Below are 24279 nucleotides of genomic sequence, written 5' to 3'. Positions count from 1 at the left end.
AGAATAACTTGATGTGTCTGTAGCAGGAAAGACAGAACTGTGGTCCTTTTATTGAAAGAACATTCTAGAGGAATGTGAATGTAATGGAGGGCAGGAATGGATGAAAGAAAAATTAGGAGGTGGAAAAGTAGTACATATTATTATATGTTCTATAACATATTCTTTGTTTCCCCACATTTTATTATTTCTGAAATCTACATTTATCTTATCATTGGCAGCATGTTTTAGATTAACCTGAAGCTCTTGTTCTCTCTCCATGATATAGAAATAGTAATGCAGTTTCTGTACCATGACAGCTTAGATTCCAGTTAACAAAGTCAGGAATGTTTGCAGTCTTAACTAAAATATTAGTTGTATTGGGAAGAAAAGTTAAATAGAAATCAAGGTGTATTTTAGAGTTTAGCTCATGAGGCTCTGATGCCTGATTGCATTTGGAAACATGAAGTTGAAGTTTATTTTTTCTATTTTATTTTTTTCATTTAGGCAGTTGGGGATGTGGTAAAAAACTCAGCAGGTTTTGTGGTAGTGAGGAGAGGAAGGTATGAGATGGGGGATAAACAGTATAGTTCTTTTTTTTCTGTTTTTGGCCTTATCTGCATCATGCAGAAGTTCCTGGGCCAGGGATCAAACTTTCACCAAAGCAGTGGCAACACTGGATTCTTAATTGCTAGGCCACTGGGAACTCCATGAATATAGTTCTGCATATAGTGAGCATGAGGGTTCTGGGAATAGTCCAAATTACAGTGCTCTATTAGGGTCTGTATCTATACCTTTGTGAATGAAAGGAACCTGAATGAGAGATGTAGGCTCTTCTGAGATGTTTCATAATCAGCAAGCCCATTTAATAACCATAGTTGCCCTGAGCTGCAAGGGAAACTGTTTACATTCAAAGTCTGGTCTTTCATTAGGTCTCATTCCAGGACTAAGCATCTCTAAAGCATGAATGGTGACACTGAAGTCTTCATATCTTTCTCCATATCCTCCTTCTGCATGTTTGGTAGATTTCCCTTAGGAGAAGTCTCATCTTTGTTCCTGGATCCTCCACATCTTCTAGCTTGTGTTTATTTTCAGAATAATCTCATATCTTATAGAAAAGCCAAGTGTGTACTCATCCTGTCTGTACCTAAATTCGATAGACATTATCTGGAAAGTCTTATCTTCATAACTTCAAAGACCAGGACGGAGTTGTGTAATTGTCTGCAGGAAGTGTGGAAAAATGAGGGAAAGAATAGACTATGTATTTTGACCGTGACCGTAACTGCATAAATTCTCCTAGACCAACAGCATCATCTCCCTCCTGATTAGGCATGTGACAAGAACTTTCTCAGGCACTGGTCCGTCTTTCCCTGTGCTGGGGTTCAGAATCTCTGCAGGTACTACTGGGTGTATGAGGATGCCTGGTGGGTATAATGAGGAGATTCTAGGCTTATCTCCTGGCTTTCAAGTACTTTTTAGATTCTGAATAGGGCTTTGGAGTGAAGACTAAAAAAATCTCATGTGGCCTTTTTCATTATTTATTATTTTTATATTTTATCGGAAGCTTTTTATGAATTATCTATTTGCTCATCATATATATTCAAATAGATTGGTTGGGTATTTTTATACTCATTGTATCTCTGTCAAGAACCTTGAATTTCAGAAGAAAGTTCAAAGCCAGGCAGTGCTCTGGGAATATCAGAATCCAAGTCTCCTGAATTCCAGTTCAGTCCTCTTCTTACTAGACCAAGGAAGATACTGAGAATAGGGGAATGTATTTAGTTAAGGTGTTTTATATCACTTTAGCTGGTGTGGAGTGAAGGTCCCTGAGATAGGCCTAATATTCAGGGGTCTGCCATATGTCCAGGGTCATTTCATCAAACCTGACACCCCTTAAATTAGTGATGATACTGAGGGTGCCTTTTTGTCACTATTTAATTCAGACCAGTAGAACAGGGAGGTCTCTGAGGGTAGCCTCTGAGGGTTGCTTCCCAGAGCCATGCAGAAAGAGTTTGTTTACCCCCAGAGGCCAGCAAGTACCTGTAGTTGGGCCCTTCGGTTTTTGAACATGAACCTAGATTGTGGTTTCCCTGATTATTCCTGGGCTCAGAAAATACACAGTTGAAAGAAGTAGAATATTGGAAATTGCCCTGGGCAATGTGCATAAAATGGGAGACTTTCTGGTCCCCCAAAATAGTTGTTCCAAAGCACCAGGAGTTTAGACCTGGAGTTTTGACAGGCAGCTGTGTGGAGTGAGATCACAGAGTTCGGCAGTGGAGTGTGTCAGAAAGGGAAACACTTTCTTGTGTGTAGACACATGCCCTTCTGCAAATCTGTTAACTTCATTTTAACCTGGACCTTTTTCTTCTTAAACATAATAAAGCCTCTGAAATGACTACACTTGGCAAGAGGGTGTCTTCTGTCATTTACAGCAGTGGAGAATATGCAGAGTAAGTGAATTACTTTGGTTTTCAATAAAAATGTTAATATCTACCTTAGGTGTGAGCAAAAGACACTGCATTTCAATAATGAGAGGATCAAATCCAAAGGGGTTGAGAAAGAGAGAGTGTAGAGTTTGTGGAGCTGCTGCTGCTCAGCTCCAGACAGCAAGGGAGGGGGTGGTGCGAGAGGAGGTGGGGAGAGGGAAATACTGAGCATGCGTAAGAGCACAGAGAGGAAGAAACGGAGAGGAGATAGACAGGACTCTAGAGGAACTCAAACTAGGTAAAATGGGATTAAGAAGACAGCAAATCAAACTAATAATACGTATTACTTTGCAAGCAGTTTTCTCACCAGGAGTAAGAGGTGGCTCTGTGTGTCTTTCTTCTCTGACTCAGATATGTTGCCTCCTAAAAATTCTCTTTGGACCATTTTAACAGTCATGAAGCAAAACTTTAGAAAATAATTTTTGAGGGGAGGTTGTATAAAATGGAGGTAGCCTTTAAAGAAGAGCAGCATTTTTACATAGAGAGAAATGTTTACATCAGCATTATGTTATTTTGTATTTCCAGCCCCAAATTGATTCCTATCAAACCCACAAAGATTATATATACTTATATATATTATATATACTTATGTATATTATATATACCTTGTTAATAGACAGCAGAGACTTGTTCATAAGAGCTTCTGACTTAATCATTTTTTCTGTATTGTGTTATTAATAATAGCACTTAATGAGGACTTACTATGTACATAGGAAGGACTGTGTTAAAAATAGTTGGATGCATGGAGTTCCCGTCGTGGCTCAGTGGTTAGCGAATCTGACTAGGAACCATGAGGTTGTGGGTTTGATCCTTGGCCTTGCTCAGTGGGTTAAGGGTGTGGCGTTGCCGTGAGCTATGGTGTAGGTTGCAGATGCGGCTGGGATCCCACGTTGCTGTGGCTTTGGTGTAGGTCAGCAGCTACAGATCCGACTCGACCCCTAGCCTGGGAACCTCCATGTGCCGCAGGAGCGGCCCTAAAAATGGCAAAAAAGACAAAATAATAATAATAATAATAATAATAATAATAATTGGATACAATATCTCCTTAACTTTGGAGAACTTTATAGGTTGTACAGTTACCCCAGCGTTACAGATTATAAGTAACCCACCTAAGGTCAAAGGGCTAATAGGGAAGAGTTGAGTTTTAACTCAGGTAATATGAGGAGGAATCTATGGAGAAAATTCACTGCAAATGGCATTTTCAGGTTGCGTGCTTCCATTTATTGAAGACCCAGCAATAAGCAAGCTGAGCATTTGAATTTTCAAAATTATTTTTTATTATAGTTGATTTATAATGTGCCAATTTCTGCTATACAGCAAAGTGACCCACCCAGTAATATATATGACTGGTTATATGTGTGTGTGTGTGTGTGTGTGTGTGTGTGTGTGTGTGTGTGTATGCATTCCTTTTCTTATATTATCTTCTGTCATGGTCTATCCCAAGAGATTGGATATAGTTGGCTGTGCTATGCAGTAGAACATCATTGCTTATCCATTCTAAATGTACTAGTTTTCATTTGCCAACCCCATACTCCCAGTCCATCCCATGCATTTGAATTTTATTTAAGGATTATTTAAAGATAATTTAGGTACAGCTGATGTCTTGGCTTTATCTTGGAGTTTCACCCAAATTTCATCTTTATTTCCAAGTAGTGCAATCATTGTTTTTGTCTAAGTGATAGACTGGCGTTCATATGGATTAGATTCTCTGATCTCAGCTGTTACCGGGCCTTCAAACAGCCCTTAGCTCTCAGACTTTGTTCACTATTGGAAAAACAGGAAGAAAAACCTCATATGGAAGTGTTCTCATTTGCTGAAGTCTATGTATATTTCCTTTCTATCTCTGCTTGAAATGCTTGGCCTCTTTCAGCCTGTGCTTTCTGTAGTTCTCAAGGGTAAGTTATGTAGATATTTAAATTACACATATAAATAAAAAAAATTATTAACCAGCCTATAATAATTCTCTACAGAAAGAATTTAATCAGTATTTTAAAACCATCTTCTAAAGAAAAAAGTGATACTTAATTCTGGGAAGGCTGCTAATCAGGTCCCCCAGGGCTCAGTTGAACTTGATAATTCTAATCTTTCTCAAATAAATTTAGTGGCTGAAGAAAAGGACATGTCTCTGGAGGTGACTGCACAGGAAATGAGGAAGGGGTCAGGAGACCCAATAGCCTATAAGAACTTATGCCCTTGGATATTATCTCCCTACCTATTTCTGAACAGGTGGCTGCCAGCTTCTGAATGTTGGAGTTTGAAGAAATAACATTTAAAAAAACCAAGAATTTCCCAGAGGGATTATATCTAAATGTCAGATTTGAGTTGCAGTAGAAAATAGATACTTTGTGGAAGCATGGCCTTTTTATATGTGTGTGTTTGTTTTAAAATGTACCTGCTGGCATAGGTTAGAAGGCAAAAATTTAAACAGTTTATGAACTTTTTGTGGAACATGGCCATCCAAATATTTTTCATCCACTAAAATATTCACTTACCGTTTTCTAACTACCAAAGAGCATATCAACCAATATCCTCGCACTAAAGGCTCTGCCAGATGTTGATATTGTCTTCATCTGTTAAGTACATAACATTAAATTAGTTTATTTCATCCCTTGTAGCATCTTGAATAGGCAATACTTCTCACACTTTCCTGACTGATCTCCCAGGTGGCTTGCTAAAGCAGACACATCCTAAGATGACCCCAGTGAGTCACATCTGTGTAATCCTTCCCCTCTGAATGCAGGATGGACTCGTTGTTACTTCTGCCCAATAGAGTATGGCAAAGGGATGTCACTCCTTTGATTAGGAAACATTCTACATCAGAGGTGCGGGAATGTCACTCCTGTGATTATGTACTATCATATAAGACTCCTTCTTAGGAGACCAGCATGAGAGCTTATCCTGCTGGCCTAGAAGAAGTATGCTGAATACTGTGGAGCACTGTGGCAGGACCTAGGGAGTCCCGTAGGAGCTAAGAACAGTTTATAGCCAACGGCTAGCAAGACCTTAAGCATTCTACCTCCAAGAAGACATTTTTTCCAACAACCTGAATGAGCTTAGGAGAAAGAACTCAAGTTCCTGATGAGAACTTGGTCCAGTCAATACCTTAATACTAGCCTTGTGTGATCCTGAGCAGAGCATTCAGCCAGCAAGTAAGCTGAGCCTAGAATCCTGACCTATGGAAGCCATGAAATAATAAGGGCGTGTTGTTTTGTTTGTGGTCATTTGTTACAGAGTAATAGAAATGAATACAGATACTATGTCCTGTCTATCCTATTCATTTTCATTTTCCTCTTGAAAATAACTGAGCAATAACAGAATTGTACAATATTAATATAATTTAAAATGGTTTCAACTTTTAATAAACTTTAATAGCTTACTTAAAGGTTAATGTGAGGACCTCATTAACTACCTCTTTTTTTCAGTTTCTTTAAAAAAAATAACAACCTAGATATTTAAATTATAAAATTAATGTAGTCCCAAGGTAAAAATGTCAAGCCACATAAAAGTACACATCAAAATATCTGCTTTTTGACCTCAGATCTTGAACCTTTTCCCCACAGGCAACAACCATCAGCAGTTTCTTGTGCATCCTGTGAGGCATGTGGGATACATTTAGATGTTTACATATCATTTTGAAGATTTATGTGAACATATCTTTTTGGACATAGCACAAGATCCATTCTGTTCTTTATCTTGTTGTTTTTGAATGTCACAATATATCCTGGAGATTTTTTTCATATCAACAATGAACTTACATTGGAGTTCCCATTGTGGCTCAGTGGGTTATGAACCCAACTAGTATCCATGAGGATTAAAAAAAAAAAAAAAAAACTTACACTGTTTTTAAAATAATTTTAAAGTATGACAATTTAAAATAATTGAAAACATTACATTTTTAAAATATCACAATATTGCAAATGTAATTTTTAAAATATTACAATATTAAAATATTGTAATACATATACATATACATATTGTGTCATAAGTACTTAATATGTATTTATTCATTCATTCTCAACAACTGCTCTGTGAAATTGATACTTCTTTTAGTACCACCTTACAATTAAAAGACACTAAGACACAGAGAGCTTAAGGAGCTTGTTCAGGGTCACTGGGCTAGTAAGTCTTGAACCATCCAGATACTAGCCCAGGCAGTAGAGTCCTATAGCTCACGCCCACTTAACCCTCTAACTTTATTAATGCTTACGTTGTTCCCAGTTGTTTTAATTTTTTAATATGGCAAACTATGCTGCAAAGCTTTCTTTGTGTGTGTGTGCACTCACAATTGTACACGTGTGAAAGTTTGTAGGATAAATTCTTCAAGATCAAAAGTTCTGAGTAGGAGGGGATGTATACTTTCAGCTTTCATCAATACTGTCAAATTGTCTTCCAAAGGAGATATGACACTGTGTACACCCACTGCCAATGTGTGATAATGGCATTTTCCTCACAGCTTTGCCAAAACTGTGTACTATCAAGCAATTGCCAATCTGGCGGCTAAAAAATGCTGTCTTTATTTTGCTTTAATTTGCATTTATTTATGGAAAGGATTGGGCATCCTTCCATCTGCTTATAAGCCATATGTGTTTCTTTTTCAGTGAAGTGCTTATTAATCTATAAATCTATATTTTTCTAAAGGATTATAGTTATTTTCCTTATTGAATTTTAGGAAAGTTTTATAGTTTAAGAAGAGCCTTTTACTTTTGCAAATATTCTCCCTCAATTTGTTTTTTAGCTTTTGTCCTTGTTTATACTGTTTGGTTTTCAACCACACAAAAGTTTTAAATTTTCATGAGGGCTAATTTATCATCATATTCTCTTATGGTTTCTGGATTTTCTGGTCTTGATTAAAAAAGTTTTTCAATGTCAGAGTTTGGGAAAATTGGGATATATCCTTTACTGTGGTAATACTTCCATTATTTTTTTCCTACAAAGTTTAAACTGATTGAAATTTGGTTTGATATAAAAAGTGAAGAAGGAATTTAGCTTAATCTTACTTTAAATAGCTAACAAGTTTACATTTCTGGATTCTTTGTAACCACTCCATAGTCTGGCTTTCTAGGCTCCCCTCTGCTTCCCACTCCTGCCCACTCATTAGTGTTCTTTTTTTTTTCCCAGAATTTTCTGACTTTTCTCATATTTTTTCCAATAAAACTTCATTTTAAATATAAAAATCGCATATACTTGAGATATACAAAGTGATGTCTTGAAATACATGCACATAGTGAAGTAATTAACGTATCCATCCCCTCACATGATTATCGTGTGTGTGCGTGTGCGTGTGTGTGTGTGTGTGTGGTGAAAGTACTTGGTATCTATTCTTTAGCAAATTCCCAGTATATAATACAATATTATCAACAGTAGTCACCTTGCTGCACATTAGATCTCTGTAATTTACCCATCGGACGCAATTGCAACTTTGTACCCTTTGATCATCTCTCCATTTTCCCTACTTCCCTGCTGGTAACCATTGTTCTACTCTTTGCTTCTATGAATTAACTTTTTTAGATACTGCATATAAATGAGATTATATAGTATTTTTCTTTTGTGTCTGGCTTACTTCACTTAGCTTAATGTTCTCCAGAAATTAAAGTTGAAAAATTGTTAGTCTCTCTACCAAAAATGTTGTTATTAATGGCATTATACCAAATAATCAGATTAATTTATAGGAAACTGTAATATTTATTATTGACTATTTTAAACCAAGAATACATATATATTTCTATTAGCTCGTATTTCTGTGTGTATAAGAAAGTTTTGAGGTTCCCTACCCATTTTAAAAAAAATTACCAAGTTGTATTTGTTTTTCAAATGTTTATAGTATTTTTATACAGGAAAGCTATTGGATTTTTAGGATACCAGTTTCGTAACAACTACTTGAAATGTTTTGTGCTTTCTTTCCTTGCTTCTCTCCTTCCTTCTTTCTTTCTCTCATTCTCTTTCTTTTCTACCCCAATTTTCTCCTCTCTTATCCTCCCTCCTCTTTTTCTTTCTTTCTCTTTCCTTCTTCCTCCCTCCTTCTTTCCTTCTTCCTTCCTTCTTTCCTTCCTTTTCTTTTCCTTCCCTCCTTCTTTCCTTCTTCCTTCCTTCTTTCCTTCCTTCTTTTCTTTTCCTTCCCTCCTTCTTTCCTTCTTCCTTCCTTCTTTCCTTCCTTCTTTTCTTTTCCTTCCTTCCTTCCTTCCTTCCTTCCTTCCTTCCTTCCTTCCTTCTTTCTTTCTTTCTTTCTTTCTTTCTTTCTTTCTTTCTTTCTTTCTTTCTGGGGTTGTTCACATAACAACCATATCATCTATAGATAATTTTCCCACTCATTTCCTCTAAAACTCTTTATTTTTTTCCCACTTAGATAATTTAATTAATTGGTACTTTTAGAACAGGGTTGAAAACAATATCTTTAAAAAGTTTACCTTGTTCTTGACTTTAATGGATAAGCTGTTGATGTTTAACCATTAAAAGACTGTTTACTGTAGGCTTCTAGTAAATCTGTTATCAAATATATACCAAGTGTTAAAGGGTGTTTTCCAGATTTAGCCAGAATTTTTGAATTTTACTAAATAATAATTTTTTTGTTACCTACAAAAATGATAAAATTTTTTGCTTTACCTATTATGGTAAATTATATTAGCTGGTTCCTTATTGCTGGTTTCCAAAAATCTTGCTTATCTTTCCAAATAAAACCTTGTTACTTGTTTATAGTATATTGATCTTTAAATGTGCTACTGAAATGTATTTGCTGAGTTTTCTAAATTTAGAGCATTTTCATTGTTATTCATTATTAATGAGATTGGTTTGCAGTCTTTATGTGGAGTATTTTTGTTAAGTTTGGGTTTTAGTTTTGTGCTTCTTTAGGAAAAATTATTTTGAGACTTTCACTATGTTCTGAAACAATGTAAATAACAACAAAATGATCTGTTCCACTGACAGATATAATCAGCTTTTTAATTTTTAAAAGAAATTTCTGGACTTTTCTCATTAGAGGGCAAGTTTCTATCAGACTCATCAGAATCATCAGAATCAGATAAGATTCTTTTTTTTTTTTTGTCTTTTCTAGAGCCACACTCACGGCATATGGAGGTTCCCAGGCTAGGGGTCCAATCGGAGCTGCAGCCACCAGCTTATTATGCCAGAGCCACAGTAATGTGGGATCTGAGCCATGTAGCCATGTCTGTGACCTACACCACAGCTCATAGCAACGCCGGATCCTTAACCCACTGAGCAAGACCAGGGATCGAACCCACAATCTCATGGTTCCTAGTCAAGAATCTGATAAGATTCTTAAATGTAAGTAGTCAATTTTAGCTTCCTGGAATTAATTTTGGTAATATTTTTCTAAATGTGTCCAGATATGATATTCAGTTTTTCAAGGCATTTCAAATTTATATGAAGAGTTTATAAAATATTTTTACTAAACATTATTTTCCATTTATTATTTCTAACTTTTCAGATTTGTGCTATTTTTTTTAATTTGCTGGCAGTTTATTTTCATGTTGTTTTTGCCACTGCTCCAAGAACTCCCTCTTGTCTTTGTTCATTATTTCTCTCATTTTATTTACTTTATAGAGATAATCTTTACCTTTAGTCTTACCTTTATTCAGATATTTTTTTATTTTTGCATTGACTTTTTTCACTTGATTCGCATATTTTTAGTATTTATTCTTGAATAACATGGTATAAATTTCCACTTTATTTCTTTAGCTATATTGCAGAAATTGTGATTAGTAGTTTTAAAATTATTATAATTTTCTAAAATAATTGAGGGTATTATCAACTTTTCCTTGCTCTTCCATATTTTCATTGTGTTACAGTATTGATTATTCTATAGTTTTTCTACTAGGATGTGATCTCCCTTTTAACTTGCAGATTCAGGATTTTCTTATCATTGTTCTGATATTAGAGCCAGAAAACAGAACAGTTTATAGGCTTCAGATAATTCTGAAAACAATCTTGAAGTACAGTCATCCCTTGCATCTGTGGGGGATTGGGTCCAGGATACCACTGTGGATATCAAAATCCTTGGATGCTCAAGCCCCTTATATAAAATGTCTTAGTGTTTGCATATATCTTCCCATATACTTTGAGTCATTTCTAGAGTACTTGTAATACCTAATACAGCCTAAATGCTGTGTAAATAGTTGCCCAGCTTGCAGGAATTTCAAGTTTTGCTTTTTGGAAATTTCTGGAATTTTTAAAATACATTTTTGATCCAGTTTGTTAGATCCTCAGATGCAGAGCTGGGGATGTAGAGGGCTGACTACCATGGGCCAAGGGAGGAGAACCCACTGAAACCCTCCATGGTGTTGGCAATGTTGTCATATCAAACCATATGTAAAGATCATTTCTCAGACCACTTTATTCATAGAATTATAATCTTATTGATAATTTAACAACTCTTTCTGTGGTTAAGAAGTACTATCAGCTCTTTTTCCGTTTAGTTCATTTATTTAAAAAAGAAGTCATTTCCAGCTCTTTCTCTTTTCACTTCATGGTGAAATTTCTACCATCAATTTTAACTGACATATATAATAATTCATGAAGGATTTCTATTGTTTTATTTGTTTCCAATTGTTTCCCCCTTATTATTTTCCTATTTCTTTTTTTCTTTCTCTCTTTCTGTCTGTCTCTCTCCATGCATGGATACACACGTTAAACACACACACACACATACACCCCCATACACCCATACAAACACACATAAAATGTCAATCTTCCATTGTTAGTGTCATGAGTGTGGTGACAGTCTGAGAATTAATACCATAATATAGTACTATATATGGCCTCATATGACTGTACTGCATATGGACTCATATAGTCACTGTATAATCATACAAAATGTGTTTGTAAGGTAAGTGGAGGTGTGAGTTTCTGTTGAAATTTCCTAGGGGAAATAAGTGAGGGGTCCAGTATAATCCATTGTATTCCAAAAAAATGTTTGAAGTTTCCTTTTACTCCCTTCTCATAAAGATTCCAAGACAGTCATGGACCACCCATAAGAACATGAGGATATATGACAGAGGATGGAGGAAAAGGATTAAAACCAGGAAAGCTGGTTTTATAACCTAACTGTCCTTAGAAAACCAGGCTAATGAAATGCATTTTCCTTCTAATGGTTTTCATTTCAGGATACTCTGTAGGTTTTCCCGAAAATGTGATGAATTCTTGCTTTATAAATCATTTTGATTCCCTCTTGTTGTCACATTCTGTCTAATTTTGCTGAGTTACTGGCTGTACATTGACTACAGTGATGGAGAGTTATCACCACCAGTATTACCAGGGATCAGAAAATAGGACTGAAATCATATCTTTCACTAAGAATTCTGTGGCTTAATTTTCCTGCAGCTTAACTGATATAAAAAAACAGAAAACGGCATGTTGCTTTATCATCCCATAGGCTTGACTGACATACCTCCTATAGAGTCTGTCTGGAGTAGGTACTCACTAAATATTGATTTGTTATTGAACACATGAATGAGGACCAAATAGAAGAAAGATATTTAAAGAAATAATCATGAGGTTTGGGCTCATTAGAATGGACAGTTTATGACTAGGATAATTCAATAATTTCTTCCCTGGTTATTTGGTCCAGATCCAAAACACAGTCCATATTGTGGAGGCTTGCAAACCTCTGTCACCAAGAAAGAGCAATTCTGAGTCTTTGGATGGAGAAGAATTTTTTGGACAACATATACATGTACACACTCATTCACAGGTGCAGTCTCAGCCAATGCAGAAACATTGTAGATCAAATTAGTGTTGCTCTTGGTATTGTACAATAATGAGGGGAAAGACTGGGAAATGAATCAGCTTTCTAGTTTATTGTTCATTATTGGCCAACTCAAGCTGAAGGCTGAAAAGATTAACTCCCAGGCAGGTCCTTCATGTTTGGAGATTTATTCAGGATAAGCATCTGGAAGATTGGAGGCTTATCTATACTATTCATTCCCATCCAGCCCAGAAATGTGGTTAGAAATATAACAAGATTCTTTCCTGGGAGAGAAAGTTGGACTTTTTTCTTGTCAGCAAAACTAGCTGTTGGAGTTTTTTTTTTTTTAATTTAAGCAATTTTATGGTTTTTTTTTTTTTTAATCCAGCTGTGTCCAGGAAGTGATCGTTACAATCAAAGTAAAATTCACATTTTCTACTCACTCCAAAACCTTCCTGGGAAACTAGGATATGATGAAGATTTATGTGTATTTTTCATTCTTAAAAAATTCAAATGTGTTAGGATTGGTTTTGTAGGAAAGAGGGAATCAAATACCCCCAACTTAATCTCTTTTGAAACAAAGACTTTTTATTCTATCAGTTGGAAACACTCAGAAGAGTACAAACCATTTTGGTTCCTTTGAGGAGACACATAAATAATTTGATATTTTCCAGAACCAAGAAAATGGCACTATCTTATTATAAAGGGACAGGACTTTGAGACACCTGAGGACTTTCCTGGGCTACAGGCATCAGTGAGTCTTGCTCTGGGGACTGTAGTTTTGGTATGTCATATACAGAATTCTTTTCGTAGAATTTAATTTTGTTCGAGTATAGTTGACTTACAGTGTTGTATTAGTTTCAGATGTACAAGAGAGTGAATCAGTCATATATATAAATATATCCATTCTTTTTTTCCCACATAGGTTATTACAAACTATTGAGTAGATTTTCCTGTGCTGTAGAGTAGGTCCTTGTTAATCATCTGTTTTATACAGTAGTGTGTATATGCTATTCCCACCCTCCCAATTCTTCCTTCCCTCCAGTGATTTCCCCTATGATAACATAAGATTGGTTTTGAAATCTGTGAGTTTGTTTCAATTTTATAAGATTTTTTGTATCATTTTTAAAAATTAAATTCCACCTATAAGTGATATCATATGATATTTGTATTTCTCTGTCTGACTTGCTTCACTCAGAATGATAATCTCTAGGTCCAACCATGTTGCTGCAAATAGCATTATTTCATTCTTTTTATGGCTGAATAATATTCCATTGTATATATGTACCATATCTTCTTTATTCATTCCTCTGTTGGAGTTGCTAATGTAGGTTAATTTTAAAAGCCTGGGATCTTGTGATTCACTCATTGTGATCTAGGATTACCCATGAGAATCACAGATTTTTAAAGCAATAAGAGATGGAGATAATCTAGTACAGTAGTTTTCTTCAAATAAAATTTTAGTCTTCAACTTTGAAATTCTTCAAACACACTGAAAAGTATGGAAAATAACAATAACCTGGATTTACTACCAGTATTAAGCCTTCTGCTATATCTGTTTTACATCTCTTTTTTAAAAAATAGAAAACAGTTACCATGCTGTACAGTGGAAAATTGGCAGAACACTGTAAACCAGCTATAATGGAAAAAAAATCAGTATATAAAAAATAAAAATAAATTAACATAAAAAAATAGAAAAGATACACCTGATACAGAAAACTGCTCCTCTTCCACTTCCCAATCCTTTTACCTGTTTTTTTTCCTGAGACATAACCTCAACCTTGAAATGCATACAGGGTTTTTAATATTTTCTACGTATGTCTTTATTCAGTAACACTATATGGTATTGTTTTACATGTTTTAAAATTTACATAAGCTGGATCATATTATGAATACAATTTTACAGTTGATTTTTTTTTTACTCATTATTGGTTTTTGAGATTTTTACCGAGATGGTATATTTGCCACGTTGGTACCTGGAGATCTAGTTCATTTATTTTAAGTGCTGTGTTATATTCCACTTTACATTTGAGAAATGTTCAAGCTATTTCCAGGTTCTTCTTATTCTAAACAATAAATACTTTAGTGAGCTCCTTGCATATGTCTCCATGTGCACATATGTCTTCTTCTCCCAAGGTAAAGAAGGTAGAAATAGAAGTAGAATTTCTGGGTCATAGACTACCTAACATTTTAAATCTTTTTGGCTCTTGTTCTATTGCTCTCCATCGTGCTTATACCAATTTATATCTATACCAGCAATTGCTACCTGATGAAAGTTTGTGTTCTCAGATTTATTAATTTTTGCCATTGTGACAAGTGTGAAATGGACTCGCATGAACTTCCCTGATTAACTAGTGACATTTAACATCATTCATCTCCTCTTCTGTGATTTGTCTTATCACATGCAGTTTATTTTTATGGTTTGTTTTCCTTATGTTTTTCTGTTACTTCTATACATACCTTGGATTCTTTGCTAATTAGGTGGGTTGCACACATCTTCTGATTTGTGTCTTATCTTTTACTTTGTTGGTTACATCTTTTATTGAAGAGAAATTTTATCTTTATATTTGCTGTGACCTGTTTAAGAAATTCTTCTCCAGTGTCATAAAATATTATTAATTTTGAAAGTTTTTGTATTACTGATTTTCTTCTTTACCTGTTAAATTCATCTGCATGTTATTTTTGTGAATGACATAAAGTAATAACAGCTTATCTTTTTCCATAAAAGTAGCCAATTTTCCAGAAATATTTATTGAGTAATTTACTCACAGTGCATTGGCCAGATCTAGTCACATTCCCCTGCCCCCCGCCTCCAGTATGAGGGGGGAGGAAATTCAATGCCCAGAGTGAGGGAGAACTGAACATACTGATGAACAGTAATAATTACCTCCTTGGATATGATGGTTTTAACATATGTGCACAGATTCTTTGACACTTCTCTTTTCAAAATATGGAGTCTAGGGATTTCCCTGGCGGCCCAGTGGGTTAAGAATCCAGCATTTACACTACTACAGCTCAGGTAACTTCTGTGACATGGGTTTAGTCCCTGGCCCAGGAACTTCTACATGTTGTGAGCATGGCCAAAAAAAAAAAGAAAAAAAATAGGGTCTAATTTCTCTCCTTTTCATGTGAGCCAGACTTAGTGACACACTTTTAAGATGTGAGGAGTTCCCGTTGTGGCTTAGTGGTTAATGAATCCAAGTAAGAACTATGAGGTTGCAGGTTCAATCCTTGGCCTCACTCAGTGGGTTAAGGATCCGGCATTGCCATGAGCTGTGGTGTAGGTTACAGACGCAGCTTGGATCCCGTGTTGCTGTGGCTGTGGTGTACAGCAATGATTAGACCCCTAGCCTGGGAACCTCCATATGCTGCAGGTGTGGCCCTAAAAAGACAAAAAAAAAAAAAAAAGAAAAAAAAAAGATGTGGTAGAATGGATGGTATATGACTTCTGGGATAAAGTCATAAAAGGCACTGTGGATTCCTCTGTATTTTCTTTTGGATCATTCAAGGAAGCCAGTTGTGACACTATGAGGACACTCAAGCTGCCCTGTCAAAACACCTGTGGTGAGGAACTGAGGCCTTTTGGCAACAGACAACACTAACTTGTTAACCATCCAAACAAGCCACTGTAAAACAGCATCTCCAGCCTGAAGATGATTGCAGCCTTGGACAAAATCTTGACTGCAAACTGATGAGAAGTCCTGAACCAGAACCACTCAGCTAAGGATTTTGAATTCCTGACTGACTAAAGTTCTTATTGTTCTAAGCCAATATATTTTGGAGTAATTTGTCATATATCAATAGATAATGAATAAATTGAGTTTCACCAAATTTAAGATTTATGTTTGACTATTGTTCACAATATAGGCCATTTGACATAAATCAAATCTAATTTAGCAGTCCTATGAGATCATCTCAAAGGAACTTAACAACAAGAAAGATTAAACTGATGAACAGCCAGAGGCCTGGAAAGACACCTGTGCCTATGGACAGAAGTAAACCTAAAAGCAGAAACCCAAAAACAAATGAATAAATACTAATAGAAATGTCAAATAGAAAATCATGACTGTGAGTGCTCCAGCTTGCAGTGACTAATTTGCTGTCCATCTGCTTTTTACATGAGCAACTCCATGGAACTATGCTTTACACCGAATAGAGATTTATTTATTTAATGTCATATGTTATTGGGGAATATGATAAGGATCCATCTGGTCTCTAGCGTGGAAATATCATCACTGGCCTCCACACTTCATATGGTTTTTGGATAGTCAAAGTAAATAATGTGAGACAGTGTTTGGGGAACATGAAAGAACTATGCAAATGTATCACTTAGGTTTTTATTGTGGTCATGGAAACTTCAAAATCTTAAAGGCTTACAGTCTCTGAGGTTTACTTTTTGCTCATGTTAGTCACTTGCAGGTTGGCTCTGACTCTGTCATGTCACCTTCACTATGAGACCCAGAAGGCAGAGCAGCCTCTTGCTGGAGCAGTGATACTTGTCATGAGAGAGGAAAAAAAGCCTGGAAGTGACACTGTGTTACAGGTCCTAAGATCACCCCTAGATACGGTGAGTCACTAGAAGGGCTCATGAGACTCCAGCAGATTCTCTCATGTGATGGTGATTTGCTACAGTGAAAGGAGATGAAGCAAAATGAGCAAAGGAAAAGGTGCATGAAGCAAAGTCTAGATAAAATCAGTCACAAGCTTCCAAAATTCCTCCCCCAGTGGAGTCACACAGGATGGGCTTGAGCATCAAATTGTGACATCTCTGAATTTTTTTTTTTTTTTGTAACCTTGAAAGCTCACTAGAGACTAATTACCCAAGGATTTTATTGAGGGATGGCTACATAGACACTCTGTGCCTGGCATGTACCGCAGTGCCAGATTCCCAGAAGGGGAACGGGTGCGCACATAAAGCCACATGGTTTATGCAGCAGCTTAGGTGTGGTGAGCTTTTCTTTCCAGAGTGGTGGGAACCATCCTGAAACCAGGTTCCCCAAGGCCAGCCCAGGACCAGCCTTGCAAGCTGGCCTGCTGTGTTAACTCCTTTCTGCACAGATGCATGTCTCTTCTGCTCACACTTCATTGGACAGAGCAGGTCGTATGGCCAAACTTGAAATCAATGCACTGAGAAAGTATTATCCTCCTGCAGGGAGTGGCAGCCCATAGTTTTGAATAATAATATAATCTATTACAGATTATTACCTATAGATCCTTCAAATGAAACAACAGGATACAGAAGGAATTGATATCTCCTGTATATGTGTATATGTGTACCTTCTACATATTTTCATGGCTTGGGTGCAAATTATTTAAATATTTTTATTGAAATGAATTGATTTATATAACGACATGAAAGAAAAATGTAGCAACAAATATTAGAGAGATACTGGGTACTGATAAATAAAAAAGCAATTATTCTTCCTACATTATAATTTTCTTTTTTCCCTTATCAGGAGGGTCTTTGATTTCTTTTGGAAGCAAGCACTTTCACTTTGTTTTTGATTTTCTGTGAAGCAGTGCTGTATTTGTTAAAGCTCTAATCCTCTCGGGCACTTCTGATTATACCCCTGAAGAGCTGTTTCATGGCCTTTGCTATGTTTTCTTATCACTATACCTTTTAAGCTTTCAACTGTATTTTCCTCTTCTGGCTTGCCTATGGCCTTCAGCATAAATTCCATCTGCAAAATGGTTTGCTCCAATGCTTTCCTCATTTCTTTCAATTGTTTTTATGCTTCTTTCTATTATTTTTTCCTCAGATCTTTGACCTTTTACTCATTAGCTCAAGCTATGTGAAATAATTTTTTTTTTTTTTTTTTTTTTTTTTTTTTTTTTTTTGCTAAGAGTTAAGTCAGAAAAATGGTTGGCCTTTGGCATATATATATGCCATATATTTTGACTTTTCTGTTTTTATATTTCTTGTACAGTTTGTTTTCCATTAAAAAAAATCTTGTCCCCACCCCAAAAGAGAAACAAGTTTAATTATTTAGAAATAGAAATACAAATCTTGATTTTAAAAACTGCAGCTTTTAACCTCTTCTTCCCCCATAAAAGACAGTTATTTAGTAAGAACTCACAGTGTATGGAGGAAATAATATTTTGCAGCATAGTTTTAGAAGATAACATCTCCATTTTCAACAAAGGAAGGACTTTATGTGGGTCTCTTCTTGATGGTTAGATGGCAGAAGGTTTTATGGCTATTTAAAAAAACCTGTATTAAAAGAATGCAATGTTGGTTCTCCCAGAGTGGGATCTATTTGGAAAACTAATTGTCTCCAAATGCCCGCAAATTTTCAAGAATCTGCCAAGAAGACCAATCAAGAATACCATCTAAATGACTTATTGCACTTGGGGGCACTTAGGAACTCTTGGGACCTCCCCAACGGCTATTTAAAACCCTCTTGCTCCCTTCCTCTCCTCCTCCCTTTCCAACCTCTGCAGACTACCTCAGCTCATATTTCATAGAGAAAATAAGGACTTTAACAAGGGAGAACTTTCTCAGCTCACTCTCCTGCCCTGCCTACATATTTATCTGCCTTTATGGCTTCTAATGCTCTTTCCTTCTACCCCAGTAGAGAACTGTGCTCTGTTCCATCAGAGACTGGTCTTGATATGTGAGTTCCTGCAACCTTAAAGTTCTTGCACCATCAAATTCTCTCTCTCACCTGCAGTTTCCCCAATGGCCTCTTTTTTGGCTCTTTCTTTTCAGCCTATATATCTACTCAGGCTTTTTCAATTTCAGCAGCACCAGGAACACCACACACACACACACACACACACACACACACACACACACACGCACGCACGCACATGCACGCACCCATTTGCTCAGCAACTCTTTCTCTTTCTGTTACAGAGGTCATTACTGTACCATCTACACTCTGCCATGGCAGGTGAGGCACTGGCCTGAATAAGGAATCCTGCTGCAATCTGAGTGTAGTTGTGATGAGGGTTAGGGTTAGATGACCACTTCGACTTACTTTTCATTCCTCATTCTGTAATATGTGTAGCACAGTTTGGTTGAGCATTTATTTTTGGTAAATGTCTTGGCTAGTAAGTGCTTAAACGCCAAATAAACTATCTCCTTACTTTCTCCCAATGGGGTAGATAGCACATACTGAGAACTTATTCTGTGCTAGGTATTGAGCTAAGCCCTTTATGTGGATGATCTCATTTTATCCTAATGATAACCCCAGGAGACAAATCGTATGATCATTCCCATTCTTCAGATGAGAAAATTGAGGCACCAGCTCTTCAGTAACTACAAGCAGGCAGCACAGCCATCATTTCCTTTCTAAGGCTCAAGATCCTCATTGGTCTTTGGGAGCAGGACACCATGTCCCTAGAATGAGGCCAACCCTTAGATAACAGGAGTGTTCATTCTTTGAGATTCTGCCAAGGTCATTGAGATACATCATATGCCCTCACATCTCCTTGTTCATCCTCTTATCGTAGTGGTTTTCAACCTACGCTGAACACAAGATTCATCCCTGGCTCCAATCCAGACCAATTTAATCAGATTCCCTAGGTAGAGGGTTGAGTACCTGTGCTTTGTAAAAGCTCCCAGCACCCCTCCTGCAAGTGATTGTGATGTGCAGAGAGCACTGCCACTTGGCTCTTCCCTCTGCTATCCTACTTATCCTACTGCCCATTGCTTTCCTTCCTCTTTTTTCCTTTTTTTTTTTTTTTTTTTTTTTTTTGATGACCAAGACACTTTGATTTTACTATTCCTATTCATTAGACTGTTTTGAAAGGGCAAATATTGGCTTACAAACAATAAGCAAGACACAAAAATACAAACAGCAATTAACCTTTCTGAAATTCTAGGCTTAAGTTCCCGGAGGATATCAAAACTCAGGACACTATTGCATTTAATCATGATGTCAATCACCTCAAAGATAGAAATCTAGCGCCTGAGAAACTGCTTTGTTTTCATAACAGAAAGGCATTTAAACTGATGGACAGAGCTCTACAAGAGAAAAGCAGCACTTGCAGTTTATGAAGCCAGTAAAAAAGATAAATATGTTTAAACGTGTCCCACTCCAGTAGATGGGACACGTTTAAACATATTTATCTTTCTTGTTGGCTCTTCTGTTGTATGTTCTTCTGAGTGGAGAAACACATTGCATTTTGAATAATGAAGTAGTTTGGTAATCAGCTTCCTGTGGATAGCCTTACGTTACTGGGAATAATTTTACAACTGTGTTTTATTATTTCACTGAAGGATAAGTACTACTCATACTGGGTTGAATAAACACTTATGGTATTGTTAAAAGATATTTAAAAACTTATTTTTTTTCCCTTTGACATTAGAAAAAACATGAGCCAGTTGCCTTCAAGCTGTTTCTCGTCCAAAGTTCTGCTAAGTCTTGGAAACATTCAGTAAATCAGTGTTACCTTTTAGTTCCTCTTCTAACAGGCCAGTTGTACATCATGTATTCCACAGAATCACCAAGCTACTGAGTGTCATATATTACAGAGAGGGATAAAAGCATTTTGAAGTGATTGGCTTCTCTTCTTTGCCATTTTCAGTTTAACTCTGATATTCTATGAAACTAAATGCCAAAACTAAGTTTGAAAAAAAAATTAAAAAAATCTATACCATTTTGTAGAGGGAAAATTATTTTCAAAAGACATCTCTTATTTTGCTAATTTTGAGGATAATCTGTGGTTCACAATGAGACTCTTTCTTCTTTGCCCTAGTAGGGGTATCTGTCACCAGAAAATTACTCTACTGCTTTCTGAATATCGTGCTTCCTCCTCAGAAAATGTATAGTATTTCTAAGATTTATGACACTAATGGAACTCTCCTGGCAGCAGTGTGATCCATTTTGCTGATATACAGGAAGCAGACACAACTCTAATCTGTTGCACATATCTAGAGACTGAAAAAACCAGTATATTAATTAGCATAGAAACGAGATGTGGAAGCCTTCAGTCCTGTAATAGAGTCATGTATAAAAGAATTAGGCTTGATCATGTTTTTCGAAAAAAGATGGAAACAAACCTTGGCCATTATATGCTGCATCACTTTATCAAAGGGCATCAGAAAGTGAATGCAATTGGGATTTTTAAAGGGCAACTTCTATTTTATAAGATAACATTTGTGACCTGCCAAATAATTATATTTGCAGATTGAGCCCTAGCAAGGAATAATTTGTACATTTTTTTTTAAATGTAACTGAAACATGAGTGTGTCAAAATTAAAGAACACAATACCAAAGTCAAATTGAATTCCAATCCCATTTCCATTAGCTAGCTGTATGATCTTGGGTCAACTACTTTATTTTTCAGGGCCTCACTTCCTTTGCTGGACTAGATAATCTCCAAAGACTTTTCCAGCTCAATCATTTTATGATTTCATTACATTCCCCATAGTAGAAGCTGCCACGGGAGCTGGAATTGTAATAAATAAGACTACTCTTCTCTAGTGAAAAGGATTAATTAGATGACTATCAGTCCAGTTGAAAGAACTTCATTCTATTCCCTATGGTACCACTTAAAAAGCACCTGACCTGGGCAAGTTTTTTTTTTTTGTTTTTGTTTTTTGTTTTTATCTTTTGTCTTTTTAGGGCCACAGCCGTGGCATATGGAAGTTTCCAGGCTAGGGGTCGAATTGGAGCTGTAGCTGCTGGTCTACACCACAGCCACAGCAATGCCAGATCTGAGCCGAGTCGGCAACCTACACTACAGTTCGTGGCTGGCAATGCTGGACCCTTAACCCACTGAGCGAGGTCAGGGATTGAACCCAAGTCCTCGTGGATGCAGGTGGTGTTCATTATCACTGAACCAAAATGGGAACTCCCCTGGGCAGGTTCTTAGTGTCTTAATGTTCTCATCTGTAAATTAGAGCTAGTGGTACCTCACTGCATTGATAGACACTTTAAATGAAATGCCGTATGTTAGTCTGCTTGGGTTGCCATAATAAAACACCACAAATTGCATTGCTTACATACCAGAGATTTATTTTCCTACAGTTCTCAAGGCTAGAAAGCCCAAGACTGAGGTCCAGCACGGTTGGTTTCTGGTGAAAGCTCTATTCCTGGCTTGCCAGATGGACATCTTCTCCCTGTGTCCTCACATGGCAGCAAAAGAGCTCTAGGGTCTCTTCCTCTTCTTATCAGAACATCAGCCCTATAAGATCAGGGCCAACCCTTATGACTAACTTTTATCCCCATCCCCTCTTCGTATGTCTTATCTCCAAGTACAGTCACATTAAGGGTTAGGTTTTCAACATGTAGATTTAGGGGTCCACAGCTGAGTCCCTAGTCTCATACATGAAAATTCTTTGGAAACATATAATTTCCTACTAATGTCCTAATAGAAAAAAGGATCAGTAGCATTAATATACTGGGCATTCGTAGCCAGTGTTGATGGGACTACTAAAGCTGCAGTGTGTTTGAAGGATTATTTAGTAATACCCATTAAAATGTAAAGTGTTCACATCTTTTGAACCAGTATTTGTAACTTTAAAAATTTATACTCCAGAAGTACGCTTAGAATTGTACTAAGTTATATGTATGGAATAGTCACTGAAATATTTTTGAAAAATTGGGGAAAACCCACAAACAATTTAATACACTATAGTAGATCATACAATGGAATAATCCATAACATGAAATATTACATACCCTTTAAAATTATAAACACTGACATAAGAAGATGTCCAGGACCTGTCAGAGAAAAAAGAAGTGCAAGTTGCAATGTTGCTATGGTATGATTCCTTTTTTGGGTAAAAAAATGAGTGTTTTAGAGGAATTTTACATTAAACTGTTTACAAGGGCTTTCTCTGAGAAGCGTGGAATTCCAGGATGCTTTCATTTTCCAAGTTCTACATTTCTCTGATTTTTAATTTTAAGAACATATATTTGTTTTAAGAAAACAAAGGATTAAGAGACTGCAAACTATAGGAGGCGTCTTGCGGCACAGTGGGTTAAGGGTCTGGTGTTGTCTCTGCAGTGACTCTGGTTCCATCCCTGACCTAGGAACTTCCATGTGCCAAGGGTGTGGCAACAACAAACAAAAACAAACAGTTCGTACTATTAAAAAAAAGAAAGACTGCAAACTATAGCTCAGACCCTTCCAACTCTCCAGTTTATTTGAAATGCTTTTTAAGTTAATTTTATTAATATTGAATAAATGTATGTAGTTTAAACAATTACAAAGCTTATTATGAAAAACAGAAGTCCCTGGCCTTGCATCTCCCTACTCCTGGTCACATGGAGCAAGCTAATTCCATTCTGTCATCACTTTCACTGGATATTTACCTGTATATTATGAAATAACATGTGTATATTGATATTTTCTGATGATTTCATTTGAGACTTTGTCTCCTGAGTTTTATTCACAGAAAGTTTAGACTTATGTCTTTTCTTCTTGCTTCCCCCTCCCCCAAAATTACTCCCCAACTTGTTGCTTTATGTATATTACAACTTTGGCTGACTTAGTATTCAGGATTTGCATTACTATTATTACGTAAATATTGCTCATAGTTGAGCTACATACTTTTGGATTCTTGTACTTACTAATAAGTACCTTATATTTTATCTGTTTAGTTTTCTATGCAAATATTATTTTATTCCCAAATCTTTCCTTTAGAGTTGTAAAATTTCTTTCAATATGGTCAAACTCAGCAGGTAATTTATTCCATTTTTGGTGGCATCATCTTGGTTTGTCGTACAGAAAGCCAGTAGATGGTAACGTTGGAGAGTTAATTCTCATGAAATAATAACAAAAACCCCTTGCTTTTTTTTCTTTAACTTTTGGTCCTTTCCTCTGTGTGGGCATCTAGATCATTCTGTTCTCATTTTCTCAGGTAACAAAGAAGAGGTAGAAGAAGGGAAAAGGCTTTTCCTGACTTTGAATTTCAAAGGTTATATCCTGAGGGAATGGAAATAGCTTATAGTAAATCAAAATATTTTGGATAAACCCCCAAGAGTAGGAGACAAATGCCTTCTATTCCACATCTCCTGCCAGTCTGAAAGTCAGAAGGGAAATGATGACAGAGAGGAGTTTGGGGTGACTGGAATTGAGGACATAGCAGGGTCAGTATTGACTATTGGCCTATTGTCCACTCCTGTGGGCACTTCTGACCCCCACACCTCGGACCTAAGCTAACAA

At 36.4% G+C, this 24279-nt stretch overlaps 1 long non-coding RNA gene across 1 annotated transcript in view; it reads left to right on the top strand.

The window, feature by feature from the left end:
* LOC102159091 overlaps nucleotides 1–16061 on the top strand; it is a 186964-nt gene extending 170903 nt beyond the window's left edge. The window contains exon 6 of the long non-coding RNA XR_002345851.1: nucleotides 15669–16061. This is a non-coding gene — a long non-coding RNA (uncharacterized LOC102159091). The remainder of the gene's footprint in view (nucleotides 1–15668) is intronic.

Source organism: Sus scrofa, chromosome 7 (assembly GCF_000003025.6).
Source record: "Sus scrofa isolate TJ Tabasco breed Duroc chromosome 7, Sscrofa11.1, whole genome shotgun sequence".
Lineage (NCBI taxonomy): Eukaryota > Metazoa > Chordata > Mammalia > Artiodactyla > Suidae > Sus > Sus scrofa.
This window is presented reverse-complemented; position numbering and strand designations above follow the sequence as displayed.